The following is a 16,707-nucleotide window of genomic DNA, read 5'->3' on the forward strand; positions in this document are numbered from 1 at the left end:
GAAAGAAAAAACAAGTCATCTGTTTTTCAGGTAATCTCATCTCGGCCCTAGGCAGGCCTCCTTCCCCATCAGCTTAAGATTTCGTCTGTCCCAGCCAGCTCCATCAAGGGGCCCGCCATGCGCCCCAGGCTCACCTCTTTTTGTAACACCTGGCACCCTTGCTTCTTCCGGCTCCCGTGACATCATCCAAGCGTCGCAATACTTCCGCTCCGAGATTACCGCCGACCTCTTCCTCCGAACCACTTCCTTCGGCGCAGTCTTCCGCAATTAGTTTCTTCCCTCGCCTGCCGCCGATGCTGCCGTCCGTCAACTTCTGCCGCCTCCTGGAGCCTTCACAATAGCATGAGTTAGCTCGGCTCGGTTAGCATCTCGGCCCTAGGCAGGCCTCCTTCCCCATCAGCTTAAGATTTCGTCTGTCCCAGCCAGCTCCATTAAGGGGCCCGCCATGCGCCCCAGGCTCACCTCTTTTTGTAACCCTGGGTGCCAGCCCCCATGTGGGCTGCGTTCCACGCAGCCTGGGCCGTTCCTGCTACCCCTTCCCTCTCCCTTACTGCTCCCTGGGCCCAGCTCTTCCCTCCATGATCAGCAGCTTCCTCGTGGTCCTGCGAAGAGAAAGAAAAAACAAGTCTTTTGTGGATGTATTATCCTCTTCCTGCCTAATCTCATCTCGGCCCTAGGCAGGCCTCCTTCCCCATCAGCTTAAGATTTCGTCTGTCCCAGCCAGCTCCATCAAGGGGCCCGCCATGCGCCCCAGGCTCACCTCTTTTTGTAACACCTGGCACCCTTGCTTCTTCCGGCTCCCGTGACATCATCCAAGCGTCGCAATACTTCCGCTCCGAGATTACCGCCAACCTCTTCCTCCGAACCACTTCCTCCGGCGCAGTCTTCCGCAATTTGTTTCTTCCCTCCCCTGCCGCCGATGCTGCCGTCCGTCAACTTCTGCCGCCTCCTGGAGCCTTCACCTGGGGAAAGAAATGTTCCCTTTCTCTTAGCACCGGAGCTCCTGATCATCGCGAAATCCTCTTTGTCGCGTCTCCTCCCACCGGCCCACCCGATTCATGCCTGCCCCATGCTGCTGCTGCTGATCAACTGCAGCAATATAATTTAAGTCAGTTCGGACTGGTTTCTTGTAAATGGGACAGGAGTAGAATCGATTGTCTTTTGTGGATGTATTATCCTCTTCCTGCCTAATCTCATCTCGGCCCTAGGCAGGCCTCCTTCCCCATCAGCTTAAGATTTCGTCTGTCCCAGCCAGCTCCATCAAGGGGCCCGCCATGCGCCCCAGGCTCACCTCTTTTTGTAACACCTGGCACCCTTGCTTCTTCCGGCTCCCGTGACATCATCCAAGCGTCGCAATACTTCCGCTCCGAGATTACCGCCGACCTCTTCCTCCGAACCACTTCCTCCGGCGCAGTCTTCCGCAATTGGTTTCTTCCCTCGCCTGCCGCCGATGCTGCCGTCCGTCAACTTCTGCCGCCTCCTGGAGCCTTCACCTGGGGAAAGAAATGTTCCCTTTCTCTTAGCACCGGAGCTCCTGATCATCACAAAATCCTCTTTGTCGCGTCTCCTCCCACCGGCCCGCCCGATTCATGCCTGCCCCATGCTGCTGCTGCTGATCAACTGCAGCAATATAATTTAAGTCAGTTCGGACTGGTTTCTTGTAAATGGGACAGGAGTAGAATCGATTGTCTTTTGTGGATGTATTATCCTCTTCCTGCCTAATCTCATCTCGGCCCTAGGCAGGCCTCCTTCCCCATCAGCTTAAGATTTCGTCTGTCCCAGCCAGCTCCATCAAGGGGCCCGCCATGCACCCCAGGCTCACCTCTTTTTGTAACCCTGGCACCCTGGGTGCCAGCCCCCATGTGGGCTGCGTTCCACGCAGCCTGGGCCGTTCCTGCTACCCCTTCCCTCTCCCTTACTGTTCCCTGGGCCCAGCTCTTCCCTCCATGATCAGCAGCTTCCTCGTGGTCCTGCGAAGAGAAAGAAAAAACAAGTCTTTTGTGGATGTATTATCCTCTTCCTGCCTAATCTCATCTCGGCCCTAGACAGGCCTCCTTCCCCATCAGCTTAAGATTTCGTCTGTCCCAGCCAGCTCCATCAAGGGGCCCGCCATGCGCCCCAGGCTCACCTCTTTTTGTAACCCTGGCAACCCTGGGTGCCAGCCCCCATGTGGGCTGCGTTCCACGCAGCCTGGGCCGTTCCTGCTACCCCTTCCCTCTCCCTTACTGCTCCCTGGGCCCAGCTCTTCCCTCCATGATCAGCAGCTTCCTCGTGGTCCTGCGAAGAGAAAGAAAAAACAAGTCTTTTGTGGATGTATTATCCTCTTCCTGCCTAATCTCATCTCGGCCCTAGGCAGGCCTCCTTCCCCATCAGCTTAAGATTTCGTCTGTCCCAGCCAGCTCCATCAAGGGGCCCGCCATGCGCCCCAGGCTCACCTCTTTTTGTAACCCTGGCAACCCTGGGTGCCAGCCCCCATTTGGGCTGCGTTCCACGCAGCCTGGGCCGTTCCTGCTACCCCTTCCCTCTCCCTTACTGTTCCCTGGGCCCAGCTCTTCCCTCCATGATCAGCAGCTTCCTCGTGGTCCTGCGAATAGAAAGAAAAAACAAGTCATCTGTTTTTCAGGTAATCTCATCTCGGCCCTAGGCAGGCCTCCTTCCCCATCAGCTTAAGATTTCGTCTGTCCCAGCCAGCTCCATCAAGGGGCCCGCCATGCGCCCCAGGCTCATTTCTTTTTGTAACCCTGGGTGCCAGCCCCCATGTGGGCTGCGTTCCACGCAGCCTGGGCCGTTCCTGCTACCCCTTCCCTCTCCCTTACTGTTCCCTGGGCCCAGCTCTTCCCTCCATGATCAGCAGCTTCCTCGTGGTCCTGCGAAGAGAAAGAAAAAACAAGTCATCTGTTTTTCAGGTAATCTCATCTCGGCCCTAGGCAGGCCTCCTTCCCCATCAGCTTAAGATTTCGTCTGTCCCAGCCAGCTCCATCAAGGGGCCCGCCATGCGCCCCAGGCTCACCTCTTTTTGTAACACCTGGCACCCTTGCTTCTTCCGGCTCCCGTGACATCATCCAAGCGTCGCAATACTTCCGCTCCGAGATTACCGCGACCTCTTCCTCCGAACCACTTCCTTCGGCGCAGTCTTCCGCAATTAGTTTCTTCCCTCGCCTGCCGCCGATGCTGCCGTCCGTCAACTTCTGCCGCCTCCTGGAGCCTTCACAATAGCATGAGTTAGCTCGGCTCGGTTAGCATCTCGGCCCTAGGCAGGCCTCCTTCCCCATCAGCTTAAGATTTCGTCTGTCCCAGCCAGCTCCATCAAGGGGCCCGCCATGCGCCCCAGGCTCACCTCTTTTTGTAACCCTGGGTGCCAGCCCCCATGTGGGCTGCGTTCCACGCAGCCTGGGCCGTTCCTGCTACCCCTTCCCTCTCCCTTACTGCTCCCTGGGCCCAGCTCTTCCCTCCATGATCAGCAGCTTCCTCGTGGTCCTGCGAAGAGAAAGAAAAAACAAGTCTTTTGTGGATGTATTATCCTCTTCCTGCCTAATCTCATCTCGGCCCTAGGCAGGCCTCCTTCCCCATCAGCTTAAGATTTCGTCTGTCCCAGCCAGCTCCATCAAGGGGCCCGCCATGCGCCCCAGGCTCACCTCTTTTTGTAACACCTGGCACCCTTGCTTCTTCCGGCTCCCGTGACATCATCCAAGCGTCGCAATACTTCCGCTCCGAGATTACCGCCAACCTCTTCCTCCGAACCACTTCCTCCGGCGCAGTCTTCCGCAATTTGTTTCTTCCCTCCCCTGCCGCCGATGCTGCCGTCCGTCAACTTCTGCCGCCTCCTGGAGCCTTCACCTGGGGAAAGAAATGTTCCCTTTCTCTTAGCACCCGAGCTCCTGATCATCGCGAAATCCTCTTTGTCGCGTCTCCTCCCACCGGCCCACCCGATTCATGCCTGCCCCATGCTGCTGCTGCTGATCAACTGCAGCAATATAATTTAAGTCAGTTCGGACTGGTTTCTTGTAAATGGGACAGGAGTAGAATCGATTGTCTTTTGTGGATGTATTATCCTCTTCCTGCCTAATCTCATCTCGGCCCTAGGCAGGCCTCCTTCCCCATCAGCTTAAGATTTCGTCTGTCCCAGCCAGCTCCATCAAGGGGCCCGCCATGCGCCCCAGGCTCACCTCTTTTTGTAACACCTGGCACCCTTGCTTCTTCCGGCTCCCGTGACATCATCCAAGCGTCGCAATACTTCCGCTCCGAGATTACCGCCAACCTCTTCCTCCGAACCACTTCCTCCGGCGCAGTCTTCCGCAATTGGTTTCTTCCCTCGCCTGCCGCCGATGCTGCCGTCCGTCAACTTCTGCCGCCTCCTGGAGCCTTCACCTGGGGAAAGAAATGTTCCCTTTCTCTTAGCACCGGAGCTCCTGATCATCACAAAATCCTCTTTGTCGCGTCTCCTCCCACCGGCCCGCCCGATTCATGCCTGCCCCATGCTGCTGCTGCTGATCAACTGCAGCAATATAATTTAAGTCAGTTCGGACTGGTTTCTTGTAAATGGGACAGGAGTAGAATCGATTGTCTTTTGTGGATGTATTATCCTCTTCCTGCCTAATCTCATCTCGGCCCTAGGCAGGCCTCCTTCCCCATCAGCTTAAGATTTCGTCTGTCCCAGCCAGCTCCATCAAGGGGCCCGCCATGCGCCCCAGGCTCACCTCTTTTTGTAACACCTGGCACCCTTGCTTCTTCCGGCTCCCGTGACATCATCCAAGCGTCGCAATACTTCCGCTCCGAGATTACCGCCGACCTCTTCCTCCGAACCACTTCCTCCGGCGCAGTCTTCCGCAATTGGTTTCTTCCCTCGCCTGCCGCCGATGCTGCCGTCCGTCAACTTCTGCCGCCTCCTGGAGCCTTCACCTGGGGAAAGAAATGTTCCCTTTCTCTTAGCACCGGAGCTCCTGATCATCGCAAAATCCTCTTTGTCGCGTCTCCTCCCACCGGCCCGCCCGATTCATGCCTGCCCCATGCTGCTGCTGCTGATCAACTGCAGCAATATAATTTAAGTCAGTTCGGACTGGTTTCTTGTAAATGGGACAGGAGTAGAATCGATTGTCTTTTGTGGATGTATTATCCTCTTCCTGCCTAATCTCATCTCGGCCCTAGGCAGGCCTCCTTCCCCATCAGCTTAAGATTTCGTCTGTCCCAGCCAGCTCCATCAAGGGGCCCGCCATGCACCCCAGGCTCACCTCTTTTTGTAACCCTGGCACCCTGGGTGCCAGCCCCCATGTGGGCTGCGTTCCACGCAGCCTGGGCCGTTCCTGCTACCCCTTCCCTCTCCCTTACTGCTCCCTGGGCCCAGCTCTTCCCTCCATGATCAGCAGCTTCCTCGTGGTCCTGCGAAGAGAAAGAAACAACAAGTCTTTTGTGGATGTATTATCCTCTTCCTGCCTAACCTCATCTCGGCCCTAGGCAGGCCTCGTTCCCCATCAGCTTAAGATTTCGTCTGTCCGAGATTACCGCCGACCTCTTCCTCCGAACCACTTCCTCCGGCGCAGTCTTCCGCAATTGGTTTCTTTCCTCGCCTGCCGCCGATGCTGCCGTCCGTCAACTTCTGCCGCCTCCTGGAGCCTTCACAATAGCATGAGTTAGCTTGGCTCGGTTAGCATCTCGGCCCTAGGCAGGCCTCCTTCCCCATCAGCTTAAGATTTCGTCTGTCCCAGCCAGCTCCATCAAGGGGCCCGCCATGCGCCCCAGGCTCACCTCTTTTTGTAACCCTGGCAACCCTGGGTGCCAGCCCCCATGTGGGCTGCGTTCCACGCAGCCTGGGCCATTCCTGCTACCCCTTCCCTCTCCCTTACTGTTCCCTGGGCCCAGCTCTTCCCTCCATGATCAGCAGCTTCCTCGTGGTCCTGCGAAGAGAAAGAAAAAACAAGTCATCTGTTTTTCAGGTAATCTCATCTCGGCCCTAGGCAGGCCTCCTTCCCCATCAGCTTAAGATTTCGTCTGTCCCAGCCAGCTCCATCAAGGGGCCCGCCATGCGCCCCAGGCTCACCTCTTTTTGTAACACCTGGCACCCTTGCTTCTTCCGGCTCCCGTGACATCATCCAAGCGTCGCAATACTTCCGCTCCGAGATTACCGCCGACCTCTTCCTCCGAACCACTTCCTTCGGCGCAGTCTTCCGCAATTTGTTTCTTCCCTCCCCTGCCGCCGATGCTGCCGTCCGTCAACTTCTGCCGCCTCCTGGAGCCTTCACCTGGGGAAAGAAATGTTCCCTTTCTCTTAGCACCGGAGCTCCTGATCATCGCAAAATCCTCTTTGTCGCGTCTCCTCCCACCGGCCCGCCCGATTCATGCCTGCCCCATGCTGCTGCTGCTGATCAACTGCAGCAATATAATTTAAGTCAGTTCGGACTGGTTTCTTGTAAATGGGACAGGAGTAGAATCGATTGTCTTTTGTGGATGTATTATCCTCTTCCTGCCTAATCTCATCTCGGCCCTAGGCAGGCCTCCTTCCCCATCAGCTTAAGATTTCGTCTGTCCCAGCCAGCTCCATCAAGGGGCCCGCCATGCGCCCCAGGCTCACCTCTTTTTGTAACCCCCATGTGGGCTGTGTTCCACGCATGAGTTGATTCAATTATATCTAATTTACCGGGCCTACTACACCCCGGTGAAGCTTCACAAAATAAGGAGATTTTATACTCACCGGAAAATCCTTTTCTCGTAGGCCCGAACTGTCAGTGCAGACGTTAGGGTTTTGTCTGTGATCACCTCTGGAGGCAGGACAGAGAATTTAGACCTAGTGGCTCCTGGTCCCTCCCACTGTATATAAGGCTCGTCTCCACCCTCACTCCTCAGTTCTGTTGGTAAGCTCAGTCGGTGGAGACAGTACAGATAGAAGGAAGGCCAAGAGACATAAGGTAGAAAGATAGCGAGAAGAGAGGTCCCGGTGCCCATACTAAATCAGCCTGGGTGGGACTTACTGCACTGACAGTTCGGGCCTACGAGAAAAGGATTTTCCGGTGAGTATAAAATCTCCTTTTCTCTAGCGGCCCTCCTGTCAGTGCAGACGTTAGGGGACGTTCCAAAGCTGTCCCTTAACTGGGTGGGTAAACTTTTAGTATGCCGTGTATAGTGTTCCTGGCACTATGCCACAGCTGCTTGTAAAACTTTTCGGCCAAACGCGGCCGGTTGAGAAGCATAAACATTTAACTTGTAGAACTTAATAAAGGTATTTGGAGAGACCCAAGTGGCTGCTCGGCAGATCTGGTCTGCTGTTGCTAGGTTCTGTAGTGCCCATGAGGTACTCTGTGCCCGTGTAGAGTGGGCTTTCACTGCGAACGGTCTGGGTACGTTTCTGCGGTCGTATGCTGTATGGATAGTCTCAACTAGCCAACGGGCTATAGTTCTTTTAGATACAGCTTTACCCTTGTGCGTAGTGGCATAAGATATTAGGAGGCTCTCTGACTGTCTATAGTCTGCCGATCTCTTTAAGTAAATCCGGAGTGCCCGGACCACGTCCAATTTATGAAGCAGTCTCTCTCTCTCGTTGGACGGTTTTGGACAGAAGGAAGGTAAAATTATGTCTTGGTTCATATGACGTTCTGTTACCACCTTCGGCAGGAAACCTGGTGCAGTCCTGAGTACTGCTTTGTCATGGTGAAGTGTGAGCCATGGTTCCTCGCTGGAGAGTGCCGCCATCTCAGACCACCCGTTTTGCCGATGTAATCGCTATTAGAAAGGCCACTTTAAGTGACAACCACTTGAGCTCACATAATGCCAGAGGTTCAAAAGGTGGTTGTTGTAGTGCGGATAGGACCAATGGTAAGTCCCATGTTGCTAGGGGTTCTCTAAGGGGTGGACGGGATCTAGTTACACCTCTGACAAACTGTTGGACCATAGGGTCTTCAGCCCATTTAAAATGTGTCAGTGCTGTGACTGCCGAAATTTGGGTTTTTAGAGTGCGTAAGCTCAGTCCCTTCTGAAACCCTTCTGTTAGAAATTCAACCACCTGAACTGTGGAGATATCTTTCCAGTGAATGTCTTTCTGTCTGCACCAGTTTAAGAGGGTTCTCCAGACCCTATGGTATGTTTTGTCGGTAGACTGCTTGCGGGCTCGCAAGAAGATGTTTATTGCGTTCTGTGAAAATCCTTGTTGCCGCCACCAGTCGGCCTCAAGAGCCACGCAGTTAAGCGGAGCATCTGTAAGTTGGGTGCCTTATTGGCCCTTGAGTTAAGAGGTCGGGTCGTGGAGGTAGTCGCCAGGGCCTGGCAATTGATAAATTGATGAGATCTGAGTACCAGACTCTGTTCGGCCAGTCCGGGGCTATAAGTATTGTGACTGTGTTGGACTGTCTCAGTTTCCTGATTACCCTGGGTAGGATGGCTAGCGGTGGGAATGCATATACCATCCTGAAATCCCATGGTATGACTAGTGCGTCCACAAACGCCGCTCCCGGGTCCTTTGTTCTGGCGCAGTAAAGTGGAAGCTTTGTGTTGTGTCTTGAGGCCAGTATGTCTATTTCCGGTGTCCCCCACCTGTGAATTAGTTGTTGGAAGATCTCCTTGTTGAGGGACCATTCCCCGTGGTCGATGGTCGTCCTGCTCAGATAGTCCGCTTCCCAATTCAATACTCCTGGAATGAAGACTGCTGAGATGCTCGGTACTGTGCGTTCTGCCCAGGTAAGTATTCTGGAAGCCTCCTGCATAGCCATTCTGCTGTGGGTGCCCCCTTGCTTGTTGACATAAGCTACTGCAGTTGCATTGTCGGATTGTACTCGGACTGCCTGAGCTTGTAGGACTGTTGACCAGTTCTCTAGTGCTAGAGCGATTGCTCGAAGTTCTAGCACATTGATTGGTAATTGGCTTTCCTCTCTGGACCATGTTCCCTGGAGTGTGAGGTTTCTGTATACCGCCCCCCATCCTCTGAGGCTGGCATCGGTGGTTACTACTTCCCAGGTCGTGGTTGCCCAACTCCTTCCTTGTTGAAGGTTGCCGACCATCGTCCACCAGAGAAGACTGGTTCTGGTTGTTTGAGTGATGGTTATCTCTTGTTGTAGGTTCTGGTGGTTCTTGTTCCAGCACCTCAGGAAGTTGAGTTGTAGTGGTCTGAGGTGGAATTTGGCGAAAGGTACTGCCTCCAGGGTTGATACCATTAATCCCAGGAGGTGTAAGCAATCCTCTGCTGAGGTCCTTTCTTTGGTCAGGAAGGATCGCGTTGTCGAGATTAATGTGTCGACTTTGTCTTGGGTTAGGAAGACCCTCTGTGTCTTGGAGTCGAAAATCAGGCCCAGGAATAGTATCTTCTGGGATGGCGTCAGGGAGCTTTTGCGATAATTTATTAACCAGCCATGTTGTGTTAGGACTTGAAGACACAGGTTGGTGTCCTTTACTGCTTGCTGTGCAGTGGGTGCTTTTATTAAGAGGTCGTCCAGATATGGTATGATGTGCACTCCCAGGGTTCTCAGGTATGCCACTATTGGTGCAAGTACTTTGGTAAAAATACGCGGTGCAGTACATAGCCCAAAGGGTAGTGCTGTGAATTGGTAGTGTGTGTTGTTGATTGCGAATCTGAGGAATTTGCGTGACGCTGGGTAGATTGGTATGTGCAGGTAGGCGTCTTGCAGATCTATTGTTGTCATGAAGATCTCTGGTTCCATGGCGGCTACTACTGATCTTACGGATTCCATTTTGAATCTTTGGTTGAGGACCATTGGGTTTAATGGCTTTAAGTTGAGGACTGGTCTGAAGGATCCCTCCTTCTTTCGTACCAGGAACAGATTGGAGTAGAAACCCCTGTATTTGTGGTGTTCTGGGACCTGTTCTACTACTCCTGAGAGTAGTAGGGTATTTACCGCTTGTTGAAGCAAGTGTTGTTTGTGCGGTGCAGTGGATGATGGGAGGAACCTTCCTTGTGGAAGTTGTGGTGAGAAAGGAATTCTGTAGCCTTGGCTGATTATGGTTAGTACCCACTTGTCTATAACGTGTGTTTCCCATGTTCCCAGAAATTGCTGTAATCTGCCCCCAACCTTTTGTACCCCCAGTTGCCTGGTTGAGTCAGGCTGAGTTGGGTTTGGTAGTATTAGGTTTCTTGATATTGCTGCGGGCGTGCTGCTGCCATGTGGGTCTGCCACGTCTTGCTCCCTGGTCAGCTGGGGAGTTTCTGAAGCCCGAGCGAAAGGGACGAAATGGTCTCGTCTGTGAGGACCATCCTCTCCTCCCGGAGTATCTGTTAGAAGGGTCAAATCTTTGTTTCTTGCTGGTGGGTAGGAAAGTGCTTTTTCCCCCTGTAACATCTGATATGATTTGTTTCAAGTCAGGTCCGAATAAGGACTCTCCTGTAAATTTCAGTGATAATAACCTCATTTTAGATGCTGTATCTCCCGTCCAATGCCGTAACCATAGAGCTCGACGGGCCACCACTGCGTTGGAAGTTGCTTTGGCCGCTAGCCTGGTAATTTCCAGGGCGGATTCTGCTAGAAATGACAAGGTGGTGGATAGTTTGTCCACTTCCATCTGTAATTGTTGTTTAGATGCTGGTGGATGGCGTGCTAACTCCAAGGCCCAATGTCTGGCTGTTCTGGCTAAGCCTGCTGATGCCACTGCGGGTCTAAGGATCGCTGCTGCTTGTGTATAGGAGCGTTTTAGAATGGATTCCATCCTGCGGTCTAATGGGTCTTTGAATGCCGCCTCCTCGGCTGGAATGGCAGTTTGCCTAGATAGCCTGGCTACTGCGGAATCAACCTTAGGTGCTTTATCCCACTTCTTCTGGTGTTCCTCTGGCACAGGGTATGTTTTGAAAAATCTTTGTGTGAGCGCAATTCGGCGCTCAGGTTGGGCCCACTCTGCCTCAATTGCCTGTGTGAGGGAATTGAATACTGGGAAGGCTAGTTTGGACTTTTTTTGAACTCCTAAAAGTTTATCAGCCCTAGATAAGGGTACAGTCTCGTCCTTAATCTCCAGTGTCTGCATCATCTCCCTTAGTAACCTTTTAGAGGTCTCTGGGGAGGCAGAGGCTGTTCCCTCTTCATCAGAGTCTGACTCTGACTGGGGTTGTGAATGAGTTGAAAAATCTGAATTCTGACTGAGTAGTTCGTCTGCCTCTGAGTCTGAAGCTAGCCCCTCTTCTGATTCTGAGGAGGAAGGTAGGGTGACTGTGGTTTTGCGCTTCCTGTTATCTCGGGCTTTAGTCTGCCCCCCTTGAGCTTGTGGTGGTTGTACTGTGTTCATAATCCACTGTAGGAATTCCCCAAACTGGGCTGGTACTTGGTTAGAAGTATGGGCCAGCGGATTATCCTCCCAGGGCATGGGTATAGGTGCCTGTGCTATAGGTTGGTCAGTGGCTGGGGGTGATGGGGAGTTAGCCTGAGGGGTGTTTGGCAGTGAGGCTGCATCCTGAGCCTGTGATGCTTGTGGGGAGAGAATAGGTGGCTCAGTTGCAGAAGGAGTCTGTGAGGCAGGTTTGCAGTCAGTACAGTAATTTCTCTCTGATTTTCTTAGAGAGTGCTTACATACCTTGCATTTAGGTAGTTTGTCTGGTTTCTTTTGTTTTTTAGCTGACTGTATAACCTCTCTGAGGTCTTTGAGTGAATCAGCCTTCTCCATGCTGTTCTGTATTGAATGCTTGTAGTAGAGGATTGGTATTAATCTGTGCTGTATAGGGCAATTAAGCGCTTTCTTTTAATGTGCTGTGTGCTATGAGAGCACTGCTGCTTCCCCACTATAGTCGCGCTGTTTAGGAGCGCTCCTGTAATGCCGCGCTGTGTCCGCGGTGCAGGGGCGCATAGTGTGACGTCATCGCGTCGACGTTCTGGCGCGAATCCCTAGGTGCGCACTCGCATTCGGCGCGAATTGTCTAGCAACCCGGAAGTGCGCTGCCACGCTGCGAGCGGGGCCTTCTCTACGCGCTTGTGAGGTAGGGTGCCATTGCGGGTCTGTCTGGGTTAGGAGCCCATGTGCGCTCTGCTCTGGGAACAGCTCTGCGTGTCCCATTGAGCCCAGGCCTGTGCTGCAGGTTGTTAGGCTGGCTGCTGTAGCTCCATGGTGGGGATCACAATCATGGGTAGCTCTGCGTACCCTTGTGTCCCAATTTGTGCATCAGGCAGCATTTGTAGGGGCAGCTCTGCGTGCCCAAATGCGCATAGATGTGTGTCAGCCCGCACTTGTAGGGGTAGCTCTGCGTACCCAAGTGCCATCAACTGTGTGTGTGCCAGCACTTGCAGGGGCAGCTCTGCGTGCCCAAGTGCTCCAGTCATCCCAAGGAATCTGTAGAATTTTTCCACTAGGACAGCTGTGTGTCCTAGTCAATCCTGTTCACTAATTATTATATTGCATTAAGATATTAATTTAACAGTATAGGTGAATAAAATAATAAATAAAATTAAAAAGGGAAATTGTGAAACTAACTAGCTGTCCTACACCTCCGAGGCAGGACAAAGAACTGAGGAGTGAGGGTGGAGACGAGCCTTATATACAGTGGGAGGGACCAGGAGCCACTAGGTCTAAATTCTCTGTCCTGCCTCCAGAGGTGATCACAGACAAAACCCTAACGTCTGCACTGACAGGAGGGCCGCTAGAGAAATACCCAATAGCTCTCCCATATGCCATAGATTAGACATGGGCACCTTACTGCATTTCCTTGAAAAGGAAAGGCAAGTTAAAACCAATATCTGGGGTAGCTGGATAGAACAACCCACATAATGACCACCCTAATACCTATGCTCCTCTACCCATCTAATACTCCAATATCCCAATAGTCACACACACACCTACCCTAGCAAAAAAGTAATAATACCCCAAGTGGTAAACTATATCCAGAACAATATCTGAGCCTATGTTTTTGTGATTCACGTATTGAATGTATTTGTGTGAAGAAAATGTAATGCCATGGAACATCGTTATCTGTACTGCTTACTGATGTATATATCTGTTTATGACCTGTTTTTTGTTTTCTCAATAAACTTTATCTGAACAAAAAAAAAAAAAAAAAGAACCGACGGGAGTAATTCCAGGCCATACAATGGCTAGATTTTCCCCTTAGAAAATGTTGATGATCTAAAAGTAACCTAATATCCAGTGGTATCTCAGTGACCCCTCTCTCTTTGTTCTAGCTGGGTCTTTGTAGTTCAGCAGTATCACATTATATTTTCACTCACCCTTCTTTATGGCCTGTTCATCCAATGACTGTAGGAGCTGACGGCGGATGTCCATCCTTCAGCAAGAGTGAAAGCGTAAGCCATTAAGGCCTTGGGTGTAGATGCTGTCTGCCTCCCAAAGCACTCTCCAGGCAGAGAGAGCATTTCGGACAGTAGGATGCTATGGGGAGAGTGAGGCAGTGATCCACATTATAACTATGTGTTATTTACATAACTTATTTCAACCCTATGTAACCATTTAACTATTATATGCCCCAAATACATATACAGGAGCCTGTAAGGATCTCTATATACAATACACACTGTGACAGTAAGAAGGCAGAGCTGCAGTGATTACGATATACAGTACATACTGTGACAGGGAGCGGATATTCCAGAAGAGCAATCGCTATGTAGGCAGCCAATGTCACTTCATCATCTACTCCACCCTACGGGGAACATGAGAAATAAAACATAATATACCCCTTTACCCAGGTTTAATCTTTGCAATAATATTTAAATATGTAAATAGTAATACAGATTAAATGAGAAGAGGTATCAGAGGGAAGTCAGTTGATAAAAGCATGGAAAAAAGCAGAGATTCTGAACGGTTATTTTTCAGGTCTACACAACTGAGGATCCAGCTAATGAAGGTTCCTTTTTAATAGACCCAGTTCGAATAATATTGAGATCTTTATTCTCTTTTAAACCCATTTTTCCACACAATGCATACAAAAGGGAGTACTGAGTATGTATCCATTGTGTTGCAGGAAAATTGAGCCTACCAATCCAGAGGAATTGCCTACTTACAGACAACCGTTGGTCAGATTGCACGTAGTAAGTTACATTGTTCCTTCTGCGGCACTTGCCTTGCATAAACCTATTGGCAGATTAAAGAACAGGTGCATGGCCCATAGTATATAACCGTGAAAAGATGGGGGGATTTTTGTGGATAACAAGCTCTAGGCAGTGTCATTCTGTGGCTACTAAACAAGTACTGTTATTTTATAAAAAAACAAAAAAAACAAAATGACATTAACTCAAGGGTTAAAAACTTAATTTTGCCTTTTTATAAGTCCCTGTAAGGCCTCACCTCGGAGTATGGGGGCAGATTTGGGGCTCCAGTCCTTAAGAAGGATATTAATGAGCTGGAGAGAGTGCAGAGACTGCAACTAAACTGGGATGGAGGATTAAAACTATGAGGTTAGGACCAGGGGTCCCCAACCTTTCTTACTCGTGAGCCACAGTCAAATGTAAAAAGACTTGGGAGCAACACAAGCACCATAAAAGTTCATGGAGGTGACAAATAAGGGCTGTGATTGGCTATTAGGGCAGCCTTTATGCACACTATCAGCTTACAGGGGCTTTATTTGGTAGGAAATCTTGTTTTTATTCAACCAAAACTTGCCCCCAAGTCAGGAATTCAAATGGCTGCCCTATTGAACTTATCCCCTTGTGTACTATTTGTCCTTTACAGGGTATAGAAACTACTTCATTCTAGTGTAGACTGTCAGCCTTATGTATATTGTCTGCTTACCCTATTGACTTCCCTGGTAAATATTCATGCTCGTTCTATCTTATAGTGAGGTGACTAGAACTTATCTGTTGTCCATCCCAGACCGACGCCAACCATGAAGAGTACATCTAAGAGAATCTTCAAGAGGCTTTATTAGAAAATCTAAGTCCTCCTTCCTGGCTCTGGTACTGTCATTATTTGGTTCTTTCTTTACCATGCAATGGGGGTTTCAGCCCGGTCTGACTAGTTGCACTTAATCTTTGTATGGTGGTCTCAAACACATAGTCAACCATGAGCTCACCTGTATCATTATATCATATCACCCTAATTCCACCGGACTATCTTTTCTGTATAGATTTTAAAAGGAGGCCCCAAGGTGTTCTGTTCTTTACTACAATTATCATATATAAATTTCAGCGGACTTGCTTTTACATTAAACTCTGAATCTATTGCATTACCAATACCACCGGGGGATGGAGTGTGTGGATAATATATATCTATGGTAATTTCAATACCTGTCGATGAGGCATATGAATACTGTCTTTCATTTACCTATATTAGTCATCCCTTTGAGTTTGTGCAATATTAGCTCCCTGCAAAGTCTTCGCAAGTATTTTTTGTCTTAATTAAAATTATATATTTTATTCTCTATTAGACCTATATTGCAATCCTATGTGTAGTAAATACTGTTTCCATTATATAATTATACCTTGATGATATCCTGGTGTTTTTCATTCTTCTTACTCTGAAAGACATTTCTCAAGTCCAAGCCAGTTTTACAACAATGTCCTAGAGAGTAATCATCTGTTCTATGTTAAATATTATTGAAGATGTGGCATTCTATTCATCTTCGTTCTGTCATTTATAGGATCAATTCATACATCTCCTACAGGGCCAAAACACATCAAAGCTGCGCTCATGCCTACTTGTCTCCACATTTCTTTCACTTTCAGAGATAAATCTTCCCACTTACTCAGTCTGCCTATATTGATCTGGTGGACTTTATCCATATTGATGTCCTTCACCGATGTCGAGGCTCTGGATTTATATATAAACCTGTTTACTATGTCCTGTCGAATGTCCCTACTTGTAAGGCCCTTTACCAGTAAGACTTCCATTGTCTGCCTGTCAGCGTTTATATTATTATGTATACTCCCCTCAGATCCACTCTTGGTCATATTTGACCTTTGGGTATTATTTTAATCTAAGTTTTTATGATGACTGGTAATCATGGCAGTTACATTTTGAGTAAAAACTATACACCTACGACCTTCTGGTTTTATTATACCTTAAAACTGGAGGTGTGTAGTTTCTAGGGGTAATATCTGATCTTCCTTAATACTTAGATGACTTTATTATTCCTGGAAACATAATAATAATAAAAAAACCGTAAGAACTCCACCAAATGAGCAGATCTTAATGTGCAGCGGGCAGTCACTCTTATTCTCGCAATATCCACTCCTCGCTAATGTCTAAATCTGTGTTTCAAGTGTCTTGCCGTGTTCTGCTCGATCTAATATTACTTGGTTCCTTTTATATATCTATATGTCAACCAAACTCAGAAGGACAGTATATTGTATACTGTGTCTCATGTAATTTATCCTGTCTGAGACAATAAAAATCGATACTCTTTGTGATATATATTTTCACACTGGCGCTCATATGTATGTATTTGACTATAATTATATTTATCGAGCCGGTATCCTAATGGATCCTAGGTACCAAGTGATACTCTCACAGATAACGATGTCATTATCCAGAATTTCTCGATATCTCCAACATAATATCGACCCAGCACCTGCTAGCTGTCATGTAAATCTATTATCATTCTCTATTAGTTCCGGTCACAGATGAATCAAATGCGTAGCTCAGTGCCCCTTTCCATGGAAAAAGGATCATTTTATCTTAATACATCCTCACTTAACCACTCGAGGAGAATAAACTGTCCTATGGTGTCATATCACGGTATAGGGGGCCAGCACTGACTTCAGCTGACACAATTCTATGCACACTACTATACCATGCTTGTCCCATTTATATTTATATATCCCCACCTGCTCTGCTGTCCCATTTTATTAT

Source organism: Xenopus tropicalis, chromosome 7 (assembly GCF_000004195.4).
Source record: "Xenopus tropicalis strain Nigerian chromosome 7, UCB_Xtro_10.0, whole genome shotgun sequence".
NCBI lineage: Eukaryota > Metazoa > Chordata > Amphibia > Anura > Pipidae > Xenopus > Xenopus tropicalis.